We start from the raw sequence: 20,525 nt of genomic DNA, 5'->3' as shown, positions 1-20,525 counted from the left end.
GCAATGCGCCAAGGCACAAACGCGCCTGGCTTTTACAGTAAAGGGAATGGGAGATGACACTCGGATTGGTTTATTGCGTGTTACGCCCAAAACACACCTATGATTAATTAAGATACTAAGTACAACTCTTTTGAACCATGCGACTGGCGCACTGACCATTTTTTCCGCCGTTAAACTAGCAAAAGTGGATTCGTACACGCCCTAAACGCACCTGCGCCAGGCGCTTTACGCCGCGATCGTTAAAATAGGGCCTAATATGTGTGTACAGCATCTTCTCAGCACATCTAAGGCATTTTTGGCTTTCATGTATGTATAGATCAGATTGCTATGATGCTTTACTGTATGAGACTAAAGAGAAGAGCGAGTAGTTGCACAATAGGTTTATCTACATCCTATCCTTACTAGTGAAACAGTTGTACATTTTTACTCCCCAACTTGCACATTAAGTTTATCTATATCTATTGAAACAGTTGTACATTTTATTTCCAAATTGTATATATTTTAAATATTGCTCATGTAGTATTCTATTATTTCATGTATATTGTTTCCTATTATTTAATGTATACTCTGTATGTGTGCTGTGTGTCTGATATTTTGCTACTGCAATATCGTTATTTCCCATTTTTTGGGATCAATAAAAATCTATCTATCTATCTATCTATCTATCTATCTAGTTGTTTGCAATGATTCAGTACATCTGAGATGAAAGCACACATGCACTGTATTGTCCACAGATATGCACACAGTGTAAATGTAGATAGAAATAGATAGATAGATAGATAGATAGTTTATTCATCCCGAGGGAAATTTTAGAGTAACAGTAATTTAACATTTCAGTGTCATTTGAAAAGAATATTTGGGAGGATACTGACAAATACTTGCAGGATTACTGAGGCAGGGGTTAGACCCCCCCCCCACCCCCCCAAAGCTGCAAATGGTCAACTGCAAAGATTTATATTTCATCACTGAGGCGGCGTGTGTAAATGTTTCTCTTCCTTGATGATATTTTCACACTCACTGCTCCAGTGGTGCTCCCATCATGGTGAGGATGGAAAAAAAACAGCTGCAGATTTCCCTTATCGTGTGTCTCTATCCGTAATGGTCCTGTCATGTTTGAACAGAGTCAGAATAACAGCGATCTATGTTTGAAAGCCAAAAAGCTATTACTATGACAGATAGACGAACCGAGCATTATGCTAAAAGGGGCTATGTATACATAGTGCCCGTATAAAAGCGAATGCAGCTGCAGAAATAAACAGCAGCCGTATGGTTTTGCTATTTGCATAATGGAAGAGACAGTAGCTGTCACAGCATCACACTTTAAGAAGGCAACGGATATAACAAAACAAATGTAAATCTCCTAATGTGAGAAATGCAGACAGTTTTTAATTAAATTATGCACTTTGGAGAGGTCCACCGGGGGCCAGACTTTTCCTTTTGTTCACTTCACTTCTATGGCTTTCACATTTCTGCCAGCTTTTGAAAGCTGTTGTTTCTATCTTTATTCTTGCTCAGTGAGTACGTTTACTTTAGGAACTAGGTTATAAAGGAAATTGCACAAAATGTGTACATTGACTGTTATGTACATTTTATAAATCTGAGATTCCCCTACAGCCAACCTTTTGTCACGTCTAGTCCCTGTGTCAAGTTTCTTTGCTTAGTTGGTTTCCCGCCTTTGTGATTGTCTGACGTCTTTCACCTGTTCACTAGCCCTTGTGTCACCTGCCCCTTGTTATCCCTCGTTTACTTGTGTATTTAGTCCCTGTGTTTTCTGTGTCTGTTGTTGGTGGACTGTCGTTTGTGTCATTTGTCTTTTGTGAAGAGTTCTGTCCTGTGTGTTTTTGTGCTCCTGGATTTTTACCTCTTCCTTCTGTGTTCCTGTGTTTCTGGATTTACTCACCTGCCCTGCTTACAACGTCCGTTACATTCAAGCCATTGCTTAGGTTTGATAGGTTTGTATCATGTGGACGTGCCGACAGTGTTGTCATTACTTAAAATTCCTCATGGGGGCGACAGAAACTACGCACTATAGCTTTAAGATAAGTGTATGTAAATGCACTGCTACGTCAAAAATCTATTTCGCCTCAGTCTCCTTATGTTAGCCCCACCACCTCCTCTTTGGAGTTCCAATGTGTTACAGTGCGTGGCCTCTAACTCCATAATCACACAGCACCATGACCCCTCAACAACTTACTAAAGGGCAAAAATGTAAAAACCAATGAAATATAAAATGATGAAAAGAAGAGAAAAGACTGGGCCAAAGGCTTGCCTTTCACGCGTGTTGGTCTACCTCCCTCTCTCCCTTTCCTTTGCGCTCATCCAAGGTGCCAGACGCCTCGCTCAGCTGGCAGAGCTACAGAGCGAGTGAGGCAGCATCAGAAAGAGAGACAATAAAAAGAGAGGAGAGGTTCACTGAGAGCCAAATGGCTAGTTGGCCTCAGACGAATCAGCATCGACTCCAGGAGGAGGCTGCTTGCATTCAGCGGATGTCTTCAATAAGGGCCAAACAACTTAATTCAGAGAAGGTCAGGAAACCTCTGCTGATATCATACTTTGCCCCCACCTGTGCCTAACAACTGGGGGTAAGGGCTCAAAGACACAAAGGTTTATATGATGTGTTTTTTCATCTGCTTTTGAAATTGTAGGCTCCCCATCAAGACTAGACAGAAATAAGTGAGTAAGGCGATCCAAATGCCTCTACAGTGAATATAAACTCGATGTTCTGTATTTATTATCAAAACACAGGAGAGAAGATGCTGTCAAAATATGTGCATGTGGAAACTTAAAGATTTATTCTGAAGGAGTGCTTTTAATATTTGAAAAACTTCAGCACTAACCCTGTCAAAGGCGCTGGTACTTCCATGAAAACAGTATATTTGTCTGGCTGCTAATTTCCTAGGTGATATATACAAAAGTCAGCCTGTAGTTGTCTGCACGCCTCCCAGCCTTTGTTCTGACAGAAACAATTTAAAATGAATACTTTTTTTTCATCAACTGTGCTGAAAACACCACTGACTTTACAGAATGCAGTGTTGCTCGAATTGCAGGTGGGGATCTGAAATAGGTCCCAGCCAGGCCTGTGCATGCAGGATGTCAAGAGTCAGCATTTTCTAGTAAATGCGTTCACGTGGTTTTATCAAACACTGAACAGTTCTTGCTCAGAAATATATGTAGTGTGTCTGGACTGGGCCTTGGGCTGATAATTCCTAATGAATTTCCAACCAAAAACACTCAATTTTCATAGTATATTAAATTATCTTCGCCATGGCAATTTCCTGGTCCACCTGTACTTATTTGCTGAGATCGTGGGAAAAATTAAGAAAAAAACACTCTCTTTGTAAAGGAACTAGTATGGTATTTTAAAGTAGATCTGTAACAACAACTTCACCTTTGTTTTCTCTTTCAAATAAGTTTTGCCTACTGCTCATGTCTTTTCCCCCAACTGACTTCTACTGATAGGAATAATGGCCAAAACTATGAAAATAAGACCCAGATTGTATAAAACTAGAATTTCAGTCTAATCAAGCCAGATAGCAATTAGTATGCATGGTTTTGTGGGTTTGAATCCTGGCCCAAACTATGTTCTCTCTCTCCTCTATACACTTGTTATAATAAGGAAAGTAAGCGTGTGAGCCAAAGTGCTTCACTGATGTACTGTCCCTGCCTGTCTCTGTGACTGTGCCTTGCTGAAAAGTCCTGTCAGAAAGGGCTGACACCACAGTTCCTCCATCTGTCTCGTTCAGTCTCACCTATTGCTGTTCAAAGTATAAAGAAGAATGATACGGGCGAGAACACAGGACACCTTCTCAAGCTATGTCCTTCCTTCTCTCCTCCCTCCTCTCTAACTCTCGGTTGATCGATATGCCGCTGTAGGGAGAGCCATGGAAGTTTGGATCAATCCAACTACTGAGCTACCGTGACCAGGTGGGGGGTTGGGGGGGGATGAAACTGGAGACAGTGAGAAAGGGAGGGGATAGCAAAAGTACGACTGAATCATAGCACACGGAGGAAAGGCAGGACTGAATGCTTCAACATGAATGGAAGGAAAAGCAGTGTGTATGGAGGGTCGTATATAGTGTCGACGAATACTGGATGTTACCACATATAGGATCAAACAGAGCTAGGATATAAATACAAAAAAAACACATTTTTAAGGAAGCTCATGTTGTGCTCAGGTGCAAGCTGTGATCATGGAGCAGCCGCTGTCCATGGTGCTGCACAGCAAAACACATCTATCTTAACAAGCCATTTTATCCCATCATACTCAGCCTTCAAGATTTGTTGTCCTAAAAGAAGAAAGTACTCTGCTAATAGGGAGAGAATTTGCGCTTGTTCCCATGCACAGTTTAGCTTTTTTGAGGATTTCTTTTAGAGGTGTGTGGGAAACACTGCATTAAATGAAATATATTGTAACAAGGGACATAATATAGCCTCGGTTAGTTGTTCTTCTCGTCTGAGCTCTGAAGTAGCATTTCACAAGTAGCATTTTTTTTCCGGCAGTATTTCTCCTTGCTGCATGCCCCCTTTTCTCAAACAAAGCTTGTCTCCTTGAAGAAACGCATGTCAAGAAGAAAGAACACAAAACATGTAATCTCCCCCATTGTGCTCCTGTGTTTCCAGTTCACTGTGTCGCGTTAGGTATGATCCCACTACTTAGGCTATGTGACTTACGTGGTTGATGCTCACAGGGCTATCACTATCCTGTAAACCCGCCTATACTTAAGAGTACTGTCTGCAATGGAAATGCAAAACAGATCAAGGGTTTAGGTACGGTTACCAAGGGTACTATACCGAAAGTGTTTGATTGAAAAGCGGCTTAAGAGATGTGTCAATATCTGCATAAGACAAGCTGCTGCATTGGTCACAGCAAAACTTGGTTGTAAAAGCTGTTTAAAAAAAACGTTGGTTCATTAGGACAGCAGTGTGAAAAATCGTTTTTTGGTGCTTTGGTGCTTTACAAAATGTATAAATGTTTCAACTCAAAAGGACAAAATCAGTGCTTGAAGATTGAATGGAGAATTGAGATGAATGAGAATGTAATGCTGTGGGTCTCAGCCTAATGTGGCACTATCTCAAACTGATTAATGACAGTGATGGTGTCGACCCCTGTTGATTTGACTTTGCAGTATACTCTGCATGATGTTTGTCCCCAGTGGTAAGTTAGGTTGAAACAAGCTGCTGTGGAAGTCACTGTGTCAGCTAGACTCTGGTACGATTACTACAGCACGTAACTTTTATAGTTACATATTGGTCTTTTTTTCTTTACTTGCTGTAGTGCACACTATTGTTTCTTCAGTGCGTCTAGCTATTCTGCCTACATTTATTTACTTTTATCTGTATTGCATGCGCAAAACACCAAAATCCATGCACTACTTTTAGGAAGCATGTTGGGAAGAAGGCAGTGTTGAAGGACATGCAGAGGTGTGCCCCTCATGTCAGCAGCATACTGTATATATTGTTGTTTGCACAGTGTGGGCAACAAATTTGCAGTGAGGTATAGATGTTTTTAGTGGTATCTGAATAGAGGGCTTGGAATCCCATGCATCCCATTGCAAATGTTGTGAGGTATTTACTCGAATCAGGGCAATCAGAATGATCACTGCTTTTATAGGCATTTACAATAATAAGGCTTATTTTCAGGTTACAGTTGTCAGATGTCTTCTAAAGGTAGGTTATTACCAGCTGAGTATGAGCATTATTTTTTCTCTAAAAAAGAATCCATCTCATTCTCCCGGTAGGATAGGGAAGACAGATCTTCAATAGAAAATATTGCTGTGGGCAGGAGTGGGAGGACACTTAATGGACACAGACAGTAATGGTCAGAATCTGATGAAGAGTCCCGTTCAGACAGTCTCTACTAGTTAACATTAACACAGTAAACTTTTTGACTTCAATACAAGTCATTTGACAGAAAAAGAAATGTTTGATAATTGTGTGAGCGGTTTATTCTATTGCAATACAATCTTTGCTTCCAGAGATGGCCAGCTTTAGTCACCATGCAATATTTGACTTGGTTTAAAGGATGGTGTAGATAATGGCTGGAATCTGAAAGGCCATTAACACAGCATGACTTGTAGAAGCAATGCAGTACATGAGTCTGCGATTCTAAGCCAATACACTTTTTTGTTGTCAAATTCAGCAAATATTTTCTCACGGTTTGCTAGCTGTCCGTTCTGTGAGCGTGTGAAGAGAAATACACAGCCCTGTTCTTTGTAAATGGGAAACAAACAACAACAAACAAAGCAAAGTGGCTCGGACTGAGCCGCACACTATTCCGTTCGTGCTCGTGCACAGGACAGGGGAGTGGCCATCGATGTATACAGAGAAAGACATTGTGGAGGGTTGTATTTGTTTGGGTGTTGAGTTCAAATATGAACCCTTTTATCCAGAATCTACATCTTTAATGTAGATAATACAAAAGGTAAGACTAGGACAGCACTCCAATTTGACTTTTTGATATTGCCACAAGCCCTTCTTCAGCATGCATTCTGGCAATTTCAAAATTAGTATAAACAGGTGTGGTTAGCAACACCAAATATTCTTTTGTACCTTAAAATAATGATTCCAAAATCGTTTCAGTGGTTCATCAACTCGTAACAGGGTGAACGGGACTTCTGCATTCGCTTTGTGGCCCTCTATCAGCTATAACCGCGCTATGCAAGTTTGACAGATCGGGTAGTGGATCTGTAGTTCGAATGAGACATAATGGACACAATTCCGCTTCCAACCTGTAGGGGGGACCGAAGAGGAAAAGTGCTTCGGTGTTGCTTTAATTAAAGGTGACCAATGGTCAGCCAATGGTTTCCTCACTTGGCAATGGCATAAGGCTCAGTACTGTATAGATAGATGTTTCTAAATATCTCTTTGGTTAAACTTTACACAATGCAGAGTGATTTTCTCAAATGTAACAAGTTAGATCCAGGACAGGTGACATTGGATTTTCCCTTGCTTTTCATAAAACCAATAATTTAGATTCAACACTACAGTTTTTTTTTTTGTCGCTATTGTACTATTATCAATAGTATGGTGCAGTCAACACTCAAAGTACAAGACTCCCAACTGATCATACTCTTAAATTATTACATCTTTCATTCAAAGCAACTGATTCTCCGTTCATTTGGCTTGTAAACATATTTCACTATGACAGGGTTTCTGCAGATTTCAGCAAGTCAAATTTCAGACTTTTTAAGACCTTTTTAAGTGGAAACCCTGAACAAGAACGATGTTTCAACCACTAAGTTTATGGTGAAATACGAGTACATTTGTTAAGTCACCTACACATACCATAGTGCAATTATTTCAGTTAACTTATTGTAACAATCACTTAGTCCAAGACCAAACAATGTAAGATACATGTTTCAAAACTACCCTTTAATGTACTAAAGATGATCTCTTTGTTTCACTGTTTTCACATTACAGTAGGCAAAAATGTAACATTACCCATCAAATTCAACAACAAACTATTTCCATAATTCCTATCCCATAATCAGAAGTGTGATCAATGAAGATATCTTCCCCAATCATCGATGCAAGAAACAAACTTTTACGGTATTGCAACATTACTGTAAGGTTTTGTCTAATCAAATACTGTAAAAAAAAACAACTAACAGAACTGAAAGAAAATTGTTTACTATAAATACTGTAAAGGTTTTCTGTAGTACACACTACACTACTGTAAAAACATTTACTGCCATCACTGTTCTTCTATTCTAGCACTGACTGAGACAGGACTACTGTTACTCTACTGTGGTCTGCAGGTCAAGACCGCTGGTTCAGTGGGTGTTTGGCTCTGAGTGCCACAGACAACTTTATTGATTTGCTCAGTTGGGTCAGCTGCACAGCAAAATTGCATGGCACAATTTTGTTCAAACCTCTCTCTAAAGCTTAGTAACAGACATGAGCCTGGAACAAGGGCGGACTGGCCATCTGACATACTGGGCACTTTCCCGGTGGGCCAACCGCCGTCACTTTTAAAACAAAAAAAATTGACTTTTTGTCCTGCCCATGAACCGGCCCATAAAAGTGGTAGGCCTAGATCGGCGGCCCATTGTTTTTTCAATTGACACTGGGCTGGCCCAAAACACTTTAGTCAAAAATATCACAGGCTAGGTTTTTCCATACACCCCCTACTTTCACAATGAAATGGACTAGTCCGTAACGGTGCGCGGTGCGAAAGATAATCACACAATGACAGGAGAACTGGGACGTACACAAGCTATGACGAAGCAAGACGAGTCTAAATGCGAAAATGAAACAAAGTTACCCAAGCGGCTCAAATAAAAGAAAAAAGCGAAAAGACGCCGATAAGTATTTGGCAACGCTGCCAAAGATGACAAACTTTTTTACGGCTACTGTTGGGGATACAGACAGGAACAACAATGTCCAAAGCGTTGAACATGCCGCTACAGCAGCAGCAGCTAGCTGTGAAGTGGCGCTAGGTAAGGATAACGTTAACCAAGACAATGAAGAGGACATATCTTTAAACAGCACCCTCTTTGGGATTTCTGCCTGCATGCAGATTCAGGTGTGCATCTGCCAGGCTAGAATAGTGATGAGATCATGGAGAAGAAATGCAAAGGAGGTGCAGAGAAGCTGCGTGAGAAAAAGAAACAGGCCCTTCAGGCAGATGCTGCCAAATGTGTCAAATTGACAGACATGTTTTCGGCAATAACAGGACCTTCATCAGCTCCCGTGGCTGATGATAGTGGAGGTGGTGTCGGTCTTGGTCTTGGCAGCAGTGGCGTGCACAGTGAGGAGGAGACTCAGGAGGAGAGGGACAGAGATGAGGGAGTGAGGGTAGAACTTGCGGTAAGCAGAACTCCCCTTAAAACACTTTAGCCCCTTGATAAAACTGAGCCAAAAACAAGTGGTGGACAAACTGTTGATAACACTACAATAAAAGAAGTAGGCATGCTATACTGTACGACTGCATTAGTTTGGCTAAGTGCGCGGGTATCTGAGTCTTGACTGATGATGTTCTCACCGTTTTATTATTATTATTAGGCTATATTAGCCTACCTTGCATTCAACAAAGTAGCCTACATCTTAATAATAAGCAAAACACCACCTTAAGGTTCATCAAACCTTAAGCTTGTGCATTTGTGTCCTTAAAGTAGCCTAGATAAACGTTGCACATCATGCAAACTTTCTTAACGAGAATTGTAGCTTTTCTATCAGAAATTGGCAGACAAAAACTCATGATAGACCTCTTCAAATTAAAGAACAGGGCATATATATATATATATATATATATATATAGCTTGTTTTATGATTTATGATTCTTGAGGAGTATTCCGTTTTATTGTATTAATAAATGACACTTTTTTTCATGTGTCAACTCTCACTGATTCTTGCTTACTCATTACATGGCGTTAGTAGTGGAGAGATTGAGAATCGTGTTTTGCAACTGAAACGTTCTTAGATACACAGCCGGAGAGAAAAACAAGAAAGAAATGTGTTTGTTTTGGCCTGCGCTACTGATCTTTAATTCAAGTCTTTCCTCTGCCGTTGGTATTACCCCTTCTGTCTGCATTATGACTTAAATCATGCAGAGTCAAAGATAAAAGAATCAACACCAGAATCATGATAACAACGATAACAGAGAAAAAAAAGAAGAGAGAGAATCATGCCTGCTTCTCAAGTCAAGCCTCCGGAGGCATGGAGCCTGCAGCTGCAAAGCCAGACACAATAGATCTGTACAAGAATTAAAATAAAAATGTATCAAAAAGGACATGAAAGTATCCTCTTATAACTCGTTCTCCCTCTGTTTCTCTCTTCTGACAACAGAGCTGAAGTCAAGCTTTGAGAGCTCTGATTTGAGGCTAAAGTGGGAAGCAGAAAGAGGTTGCCATGATGGTGGCCCACAATGGAACCACACGAGGCCGGCTAAGGCTTGAGTTAAAAGACCGGATGTTCTGAACAAAGAACCATAAGCCGCCCATTTTGTCAGCCTTGAGATGGCAGCCTAAAAAAAATCTGAAATTCTGTGTTGCTTCTAAAATTCAACTCCAGTACCCAGAGCAGCAAATGGTGCTTGAACTAAAGTGTCAAAAAGACGTTTGCTCGTGTTTACTTCTGTGCCCATGGAAATTGGTTGCATCTTAAATTTGTGTGCTCCCCGGCCATCCACAGCGAATGTAATTTCCCATGATAGTTTTCTTGTTGATGAGACTTTATTCTTCGAGCAAGTTTACTACCTGGCATGCTCAAATTGATCAATCAGAAGTTGATAAAAGCCATTTAAAGCCTCACTGTTTTCTAGGGGTGTATGTCTCTCTTTTCAGACTCGAAATGTATCTAGACACACAGTCCCATCTGATACAAAAATACACATTTTTTTTTTTTTTGGTAATAAAAGTGTGACACAACAATAAATCAATCGACTGTAGACACTGATACGCTGGCTAGCTTTCTCTAACAGCCACTAACAAGGAAAAAGGTGATTGTGTGGTAATGCAACGTAGATCAGATCAGGATTTCGCTCACATCAACACACACACACACACACACACACGCACGCACTAGAGTCAAAAGAGTATGGAGAGAGATGTGGGACATTATTTTCTTTTAGCATTTCCATTAGCATTAGCCAGCTAGCTTTATTGAAAAGGGTGAGTGCACTCAAAGACAAACATATTTTCTCACTTTGACTCTCGTGGTGTACAATAGAGGTGAATGGAAGCCTGTGGTGTACACATGATGGAATCAAAAACTAAATGGTCAAAAAGAGCTTCAGATTACTGAACTATCTACTCCCATTTTATCTTCCCCCTTCTTTTCCCTTTATTGTTAACACATCCCTTTTCCATTTCTGTGTGTGTATGTTCCTGTCTCTTCGTGTCTTTCCTTGTTTGTTTTTTTCTATCTTCTTCTCTCTATCTGCCTCTTTCTCGCTCGTTCTCAGGACATGCAGATGACACGGGGCTTGGCCAGACAAAGTGATTCCACAGTACTGAGGTCTGCCAGGCAGAGATAGCTTAGAAACAGTGTCACCGCTGTTAGCTAGATGCAGGCTTCAGAGGGAAGGAAGACCAGAGTTGGAGTGAAAAAAGAGAAATAGGGGAGAGGGAAAGGCAGTAAGAAAGAGAGCTGGCACTACCACAGGATGGGACCGATGTTCAAATGCAAACAGAGTTCCAGTATATAGCATTTGCTTAATGAGACTCAGAAAAAAGGGGTACTTTTTAATGTACTTTGTTTTATCCCTTTCCTTGAGCACCTCTATTAAATCCTAGCGGAAGTTTGCTGGCTGTGGCTGAATGAGATGCACCCCTCAAGGAAAGTCTGTGCTGACCCACTTCCCTCTGTGTGTCACTTATCTAGAGGAAGGCAAGACACACACACACTCTACTCTCTACCACCTCAGAGGCCTATACGTCAGCTAAAAATAGAGATATACACCCAGGCTCGGTTCCACAAGACTTTGCAGATATCAGGTAACCGTACACTGGATATACATTGGCCCATATCGATCTTCCTCAGGTTTCATCTGTTTACACATCAATTCATCCATCTACCCTTCTGCTTTTTTTCTTCAGTGTAGAGTAAAGTTTCAGATGTAGGTTGTCAGATCTCCCCAGCAAGAGGCGATGACAAGAGGAGGATCACAGAGACGGACCTGTGTCCAGCTGTCACACATGTTCTTATCCAATCTCCGCTCTGGAATGTGTGTTATGTGTCTGTATGTGAGTGACTGACAACTACTGACCAACTACCTGCTCAGGGAATGGCTATTGATATCTTCCAAGTCCATAAAGCAAGTGTGAGAAATGAAAGAAAGGCGGGGCACATCCTGTACGCTGCCATTTTACTGATTATACTGTAACATTGTAAATTGATCTTCTTTGGGCTTTTGGAGTGTTGGTCAGACAAAACAAGATATTTCAAGACATCACCCTCAGTTCTGGGAACTTGTGATGGGTGTTTTCACACTACATTGCATCAGTTTATAGACCAAATAATTAATCTAAAGAATTATTGAAAACAATCTTTAGTTGCTGACCTCAGAAAGGGAAGAGTTAGAGAAAAGTGGAGATGGCAAACCATTCATGGCATTAAAGAACGCTTTGACTCAAACAACTGACACTAGGGAAAAATTAACAATGGCACTAGCTTGCAAAAAATAAAAAAAAACATCAAAAGAAGAACAAAGAGTTCCCATTATTCTGTTGTACCTCTGGATGTGGGTGGAATTTATTCTGAATGGTTGTAGTGTGCTTATGAGAGTTTGCAGTTACACTTCTTGATAGAGGGGGATGCATCAGTTACAGGAACCAGAGGGGGTTTCTATGGATTTCACTATGCCACCACACAGCTGCGTCTGTCTGTGTGTGTTACAGAGAGAGAGAGAGAGAGAGAGAGAGAGCAGAAAAGTCGACACGGGGACTTGGAAATGGCACTGTTGCACAATGCCAACTGGCCCAGTCATCTCCAAGTCATTACCAGATGGATTCACACATGCACAGACCTCACACACACACACACACACACACACACACACACACACACACACACACACACACACACACACACACACACACACACAGAGAACATCCACCATCATGGGTGGGTTGGCACACTGAAAGTATGAGTGCCATACCTGAAAGACATCCAGCGTTACTAAAAGATACAAACGCAAGCACGCAGGGACGCAGGGACGCAGGCACGCACACACACACACACACACACACACACACACACACACACACACGCACACACACACACACACACACACACACACACACACACACACTTTTGGCATCCAGTGCACATGGACAGATTGGCACAGAAGTAAAACTAGCACCATCCCTGTAATTTATCCAACATACACACACACACACACACACACACATACCAACACCGTGCTACGGCTGTCTGGCCGCGTGCGATGCCATGTGGTTTGATGTCACAGGCATATCAAAGTCCGACACACACAGGCGCTGCCATTCCAGGCTAGTGATGGAATGGAGCACTAATCTGACAGAACGGCAGGAGCTGTTTCTTGAGGGCACAGTGCCTGCTGTTAAATCCCTCTCTACCTCTACTGCCTGACTGCTGCAGTGGCACGCTGACCCCTGGCCCAGTTGTTCTGGCACTATTGATGAATGAGGGGGCAGTAGTGTATGAGGCATGCAAGAGAGAGAGCGAGAGAGAGAGAGAGAATCGAGCTGGTGTGTGTGTTTGCACGTGTGTGTAGGTGGCTGAGGCAGCTGAGTGAGTGTATATTAGTGGAAGAATATGTGTGCATGTTGGTGTGTATCTGTATGTAGGGTACTTGTGTTAGTGTACATTCAGACTGCAAGGAACAAGACCTACTGGAAGTCCACTCATTTCCTACTGAGCTGAAAGAAAAAAAACAATGTGTGGATGGTCATAAAAAGCGTTGGGTTAGGGTTAGCCGTGGAAGATGGCTATGGCTTAAATATCTGTGGTGTTGACAGCATTCAATATCCGTGCTAACTTTCTTGTTGTTCTATTGATGGGATGTTTTCTGCAGTGATGCCACGTGGATAGTTGTAAAGGGTTTTGTTGGAGGTTTTTGCTATAAATGCTACCTATTTAGCACTTACCAGCTAGTTTCTTAAAGTGCTCATATTATGCTTTTTGGCTTTTTCCCTTTCCTTTATTGTGTTATATATCTTTTTGTGCATGTTATAGGTTTACAAAGTGAAAAAGCCCCAAATCCACCCCAAAGGAACTTAACCATTTCCAACAGAAAACACTGTTCACAAACTGCTCCAAACAGCTCTATTGTAGTCCAGCCTTTACTTCCGTGACAAACGTGCGTCACTTTGTAACACATGTTATAATGCTCGCCTAGCTGCTAGCATGGCATGCCCTAATACTGTGCAACTGACTAGCTAGCATTGCTTACCTAGTTACTGCGCATGTGCGACTCCCAACAAAGATGGAACAGAAGTGAGATGTCTCACTCTGTAGCTAAAACAGAGAGCTCAACACACAGGGTGAAAAGAGGAGCTACAGTAATGTGCAGTACAACAAATATATGGTGTTTTTTGAAAATTAAACCACATAAACCTATTCTGATATAACTTCTAAATACAATTATGAACCTGAAAATTAGCATAATATGAGCACTTTAAAGGGAAACATTGTATTTAGGAAACATGGCTTAAAAAAGTCCAATGGGTCAAGAAAACACAAGCTATCAGACAGTTTTGAACAAACCCTCACTTATTTGATAAATACAAAGGTAAATGTAAAATGATTACCTGTTACCTATTAAGTGTCAATCACTATTTAACCCCTGGGTCAACTTTGACCTGCCGTACTTACCATAGTTGTGCATGTACACAGCTTTTTTATGTGATGAGATATTTTACGAACATTTTGGATATGCTCATTTTCAGTAAAAAGTAACCACGCCTGTAATAAAGTGCTTTAGATAATCTGACTGTCTGATCGTACGTGTTCCTCGCCACGTTGCACTTGTAGTGATGATATATACGATTCTTACCATGCTTGATTTCCCTTTCATCTCTCACATCTCACCCTACATTTGTCACAGTTTCAGTCTTTCCTATCAAAGCCTGGTTGTCTCACTCTCAACAGGGAAGGCTCAATCAGGTAGCAAGCAGTTTTCTGTTATTCCGACCTCTGTGATGGAGAATAGGAGCCCTGATTTAAGGTATGGGGACGGTTGTGATTACAGCAGCTTGCCATTACAGTTTACATTGTCTGCACATGCAATTACTTTTTTTATGGTCACGTCCGAAGGAGAGAAAGCAAGGTAGACAAAGGCTACGTTCAGACTGCAGGCAAAAGTGACCCAAATCCAATTTTTTTGCTCATATCTGATTTTTTTCATGACAGTGTAAACAGCCCGTGTCACATGGCATCCAAACTTTTCCAGTTCTGATTTGGGCCACTTTCATATGTGGTCCAAATCCGTTACAGGTCGGGTATTTTAAAATACAATAATACAATAAAATTCATCCAACTCACTAGAGCGACTAGACTAGAGTGACCATCGTCACAATTCTGCGCCGGGAACAGCAAGCCCCCAGGAACAGCGCCAGGCTTTAATGCAAACATGGGCATAGCTGCCGACGGTGGAATTGCAACGTGTTTCCCATAGACTTTACATTATGAAAGATACGTCTATATACTGTATCAGCGAATAAATGCTTTTGAGTTACATCAACTTACCAGTCCAAACACTTAAATATTCCTCATTTATATCATTATGTTTTAAAAGTTATAACATGCAATAATAGCCTCAGATCTCTGCAGGGTAAATCCAGACAGCTAGCTAGACTATCTGTCCAATCTGAGTTTTCTGTTTCACGACTAAAACAAGCTTTGAACATACACGTTCCACCAAAACAAGTTCCTTCCCGAGGCTATTTTGCATTGGCGCTGTTGCTCTGTCCGGCGCGTAGCACCGCCCAAGACGATTGTGATTGGTTTAAAGAAATAGCAATAAACCAGAGCACATTTTTCTCCCATCCTGGAATGCTGTGTGAACTAGCCAGACCCTCCTCCGCAGCGCTGTGGAGGAAGGTCTGGCAAAGCGAGACTAGGCCGTGCCCAGTATTTGAGTCTGATGCGGGCTGCATTTAAAAAAGTTATGTGAATTGGATCTGGAAAAAAAATTGGAACTGAGCAGTTAAGCAATTAAGGCCTGTGGTGTGAATGTAGCCAGAGACACATGGACATTGACACATTTTCCTATCACAAAGAAAAAACAAAGTCTGGGAAAGCAAGAGTTTACATATTGACACATGGCTGTTTGTGTATCACTTGACCTTGTGGTGGTGAGCTTACATCAGAGGCTGCCTGGAACTTAAAAACCAAAGAAAAGCTCAAACTCTGGAAAGAGTCATTTCGGGCAGCTGTGTCAATACACATCAGTGCATGTACATTCACAGTATGTAAAGAGCCACGGCGCAGGGCACATTATGGGGTATAGTATGAGGGAACCACTGTAATTGTTGGGGCTTTGTAAATTACAGAGTGTGGTCTAGACCTACTCTATCTGTAGTGTCTCGAGATAACTCTTGTTATGATTTGATACTATAAATAAAATTGAATTGAATTGAATTGAATTATGACCAGTTACTGGGTTATGTTACACTAGGCTGATACATTGATTCTCTTTTCACTTCTGGCTTCACACTTCATCGCACTACCCCCATACACATAAAAAAACGTAACTAACCTACCTTTCATAATTGCATTACTTACTTTTGAGGAACGGCTTTATTATTGTAGATTTTTATTGGAAATCTGTTTAATTATTATTATAATATTGTATCTCTTTTAAATGTTACATACATGTATGTTCATTTAGCAGTTAGGTAGTTGCTGTTGTAGTTTCTACATTTTACTTACTTTATAATGAGAAAGTTTAAAGAAAAAATAAATGGAGTAGGACACAAGCCGGACATACCTCCATTTTAACCCTCTGACCATTCTGATGTCTCAGGGAAAATCCCCATACTCACATGCTGATGTGCATATGTGTTACCATGGTTGATACCACCTTCACAGTTGCCACGAACAGCACATGGATTGTGTAAATGTGAAAGCAGTTTAGCTGTTGAATTGAAAATGTCACCATCTATTGTTACACAGTCCTGTCTTTAGTCTGCTTTGCATTCGCACCACAAACAAACCTTTCCAAGTGCACTAGGAAGTGGACCGAGACCCTCTTTGTATTGTTTAAACCACACAAAACAGGATGGATGTAAAACATCATTACAATGCCTGGACTGGATTGGGAACAGTTCCTGTAGTGCACCTGTAAAGCCCTTTGAGACACTATGTGGGCTATGTAAACTAGACATATGCTCTTATCTAGACATTACCACTGTATGTGAGAACACAAATGTCTGAATCAGTTGGACCAGACATAACAGAGACTTTACCCTGCCAGCAACCTAGTACAAAGTCTGTGTAATGTCGATTGAGCCTATGTGTGAAGAGAGCAGGTCATCGTCCGGAGAATTCACAGCGAGCCAGTGGGTGTGTTGATGACGTTTCTATCATGTGGCTGACGTGAAAACGGAAGAATACAAACATCCAGGGGTGAAGAAGAAGGGTGATTTACATGAAGGCGCCTGGAAAGATGACAAGATTCTGGAACTTCTGTCAGTAAGGGCTGACGCAGACATCGTCAGACGAATTCAAGGAACGGCAAGGGACTCGGTTGTTTATGACCAAATTACGAAGCGGCTACGTGACCGCATTGTAATCCGCGCCATGTCCTGCCTCCCTGCCCCCACCCCTCGCCTAAACCCAACGGAGTATTTCCAGTAGGTGAGTTCATATGAGAAAACGAAGGATATATTCATGATTTAACTTTCCAATTAAAACTCAAGGTACACTATATAAAGTAGGTACTGTGCTGATGACATGCTCCAAGTGTTTGTGCATGCGTGTGTGCATACAGTTTGAGAGTCTGTGTGTCAACCCACAGCAAGTCAAGCTGCTTCCCCCATTGCTTGACCCTAGCGTGGAGCATGTTCAGAGTTCACAGCCAGACCTGGGTCTGGCTGCACTGATGACACAGGCAGCTGGTCACTACAGATTCGCTGGCACTCGACAGCCTTGTGTATTGTGTGCCAGTGTGTGGTCATGGCTATGCGTTTGCAAATGCCAGCAGCTGTTCTTACACCAATTCCCCCTCTTTCCCAGATGCACCTGTACAGAAATATGAAGTCCAGGTTGGAGCTGGTAACTGGCACATTAATTTTTTTTTTTTTCACTCTTTGCCCTAGTCAGCACACGACCGCAGGCTAAGAAACATTTGTCTTCAAAGAGTCTTCAAACACTGTGCTAAACTTAATCAAAGACATCACAGACAATAAAATAACAATAAAACAGCAGTCCTTTCAGCGGTGAACCATAGCATATATATCCCACTTGCCCAGAGGATTACAGCTCTCAGCTTCACAAGTCAGCGATTTTTCAAAGTAATATCTCCACTTTGTGCCCCACCTCCACCTCCTCTTCCAGTGAATCAGGTGACGCTGGTAGTGTGGAACAATTCATTCAACGCTAGAATGTCTCCTACTATTGACTTTTGTGTTAAAATTATATAAGGACTAAACTGGTTGACTGGAAGTGAATGAGTGGGTTAAATGGGCGTGCAGGGTTACTAGACAGCTATTTATTAGGTAGGCCTCCCCCTGCCTTGCTGCCACGACCAGTCCATTGATGTATCTGCAGTTTAAAGCTACAACTTAGCGTATCCCAATATTGCATCCGGTGCATTGGCAATAAGGGAAAAAATGTTCTAGAGAAAGGCATCCCTGAACTGACATGATGAAACGATCTGGAGACATAATTTAGTAGTATGTACATGTATAACAGGAAGTCAGTACAACAGGCAGACCATATGAAGATTTTGACATTAGTCATTGCTTACGATGACTAAATTCTCTCTGTTCTTCATATTGCTAAGCTTTTTTTACTGATGATTGTCATTAAGTACCTTTGGTTACTTTTTGTTTGTATAGACCTGTGCAACAAAGTTCTATTGAACTGTTCACATCTTTTTGAGTATACGTTTTCAATTGGATTGAATTGTTATTGGGTTGGTCCGCTATTTTGATCCAGGCAGAATTATCTCAATATATATTTGATGTAATTTGGAACGGATATGCAATGTCCCCAGATGATAAACTCTACTGACTTTGCTGACCTTCTGACTTTTCTTTTAGCTCCACCATGAAGTTGAGAATTAATATTTTGAGTGAAATGTCTTAACAAGTATTGGATGGATTGCCATGATTTTTTCTACAGATATTCAAGGTCCCCAGACTATGAATCCTAATGACTTTGCATCTAGCACCACAAGCAGATCAAAGTTTCAATTTGTCTATTACTTGTCTATAACGTAATTTATAACCAAAACACCTGCAAAACTAATCACTGTGTGTTTAGTTCTAATTTTCTAATGTTAGCGTGCTAAGGCACATCAGTATGTTAATTGGGAGCATGTTAGCATGCTGACATTAACATTTAGCTTAAAACACTCCTCGCTGCTTCTCTTAAAGGGGAAACCAAGGAGGTCAATTGGACTTTAGAATCCACTTGGGAATTTCAGTGGCTGCATCTGCTTGGTGCTGGTGCTTGGCCAGACTGATGCATCTTTTACAATGGTGTTGATAACAGTTAAGATAAAGAATAACAAGTGGGAGAGGAATGGCATAGAGGGACTGTGGGAGGAGTGGAGGAGGGTGCAGGAGAGAAAGATGTAAAAAGGAATTGAAGGTGTATGTGGATGAAGAGAGAGGGAGCACTCTTTATTCCTTCCACTCTGTACTTTATACTGCTCAGACATCTAGTTGAGTACAACGTTGGAGTCAGCCTTAAGTGCATTCGACAAATGGGTCCCTGCAGAGACCTGTAGGTGTCCAAAACAAAAGTGGCCGTACATTAGTAGCTCTCTTTGTCATCCTTTCTCTCTTTCCCCCTCTCTGTCTTTCACACAAATACACACTTTCTCATGCGCAAGAACTCACACACACACCCACGCCCACATTGTGGCTGCTGCCAGTAAGACTTTTGCTTCGTCAGTAAACAGTTGACCGTCCTTGTCAGTAAAATGTTTATGTAGCTGGCCATAGTCCTGGCGAAGCTGGCAGAGGGAGCTGGCTCTGTAGATAAGACTACAGATGAAAGAGCAGCGTGATAATAAATAATGACACAAAGCCACCAAAGTATAATTACACAGAGAAAAATAAAAGAGAGAAAGTGGGGTATTTATAGTCGCCACTGGAGATTAGCAAAGTGTGTGTTTTTAAGACTTATGGCCCCTCGCCATCAGACGAGACTGATACACATCTGGGCTTACTGTTGCTCAAACAGATCTCGCCTGGCCAGACAGCAGAATGAGCTAGTGTACATGCTGCAAGGTCAACTCACTGTGAAAGCAGTTTAGATGATAGTGCAGAAAATGTGAATATATTCTCACCCAATACTTCCACACATAAATAATCAGCACAGTCCTTTGCATCTTAAGTCAGTCTTTGTGACCCTTTCATCTTATTCATTTCTGTCCTTGCATCTGAATGCCCCTCTTTCTCTTTGGGTCCCAACACAAGTGCCTTGTCTAGCAGACCAGACCCTTCCTGGCATTGTTTTAGATGATAAAGTGAAAAGAGGATGGACAAACAACAAATCCATTGTAATCTCTCCCCACACTGTCATTATTTCCCCAGCTCACTAAACACTCCATCTCCTCAGTGCTCCATCTTCCAATTGCAGCATTTTGTCTTTAACCCCTCCACCTGTCACCAGTTTTGGGCTTTTTGGGGTTTTGTCCCTTCTACACCTGAGATTTGGGAAAACATGTTGAGGATGAGGGAGAACATCCCACCAAGTTAAAGCAGATGTAACCACACAGTTGATTTTGAAAAGCTGCATCAGTTTTATTTAAATACATTGATAACGTTGCTGTAATTTTGGCACCTGTTTGTGGACAATAGTTATTTTGCCAACTGAGAGAAAGCCAGAAGTCCCCCAAATCTCCTTCTTATCATCACGACGCGGAGACT

General features: G+C 41.4%; 1 protein-coding gene across 5 annotated transcripts in view; it reads right to left on the bottom strand.

Annotated features, from left to right (window-relative positions):
• Positions 1-20,525, bottom strand: part of sdk2b (sidekick cell adhesion molecule 2b) — a 290,162-nt gene that overhangs the window by 132,356 nt on the left and 137,281 nt on the right. The gene's annotated exons all lie outside the window — the stretch shown is intronic.

This window comes from Sander lucioperca, chromosome 22 (genome assembly GCF_008315115.2).
Source record: "Sander lucioperca isolate FBNREF2018 chromosome 22, SLUC_FBN_1.2, whole genome shotgun sequence".
NCBI lineage: Eukaryota > Metazoa > Chordata > Actinopteri > Perciformes > Percidae > Sander > Sander lucioperca.
Note: the sequence above shows the minus strand (reverse complement) of the source record. Positions and strands in the feature narration are given on the sequence as shown.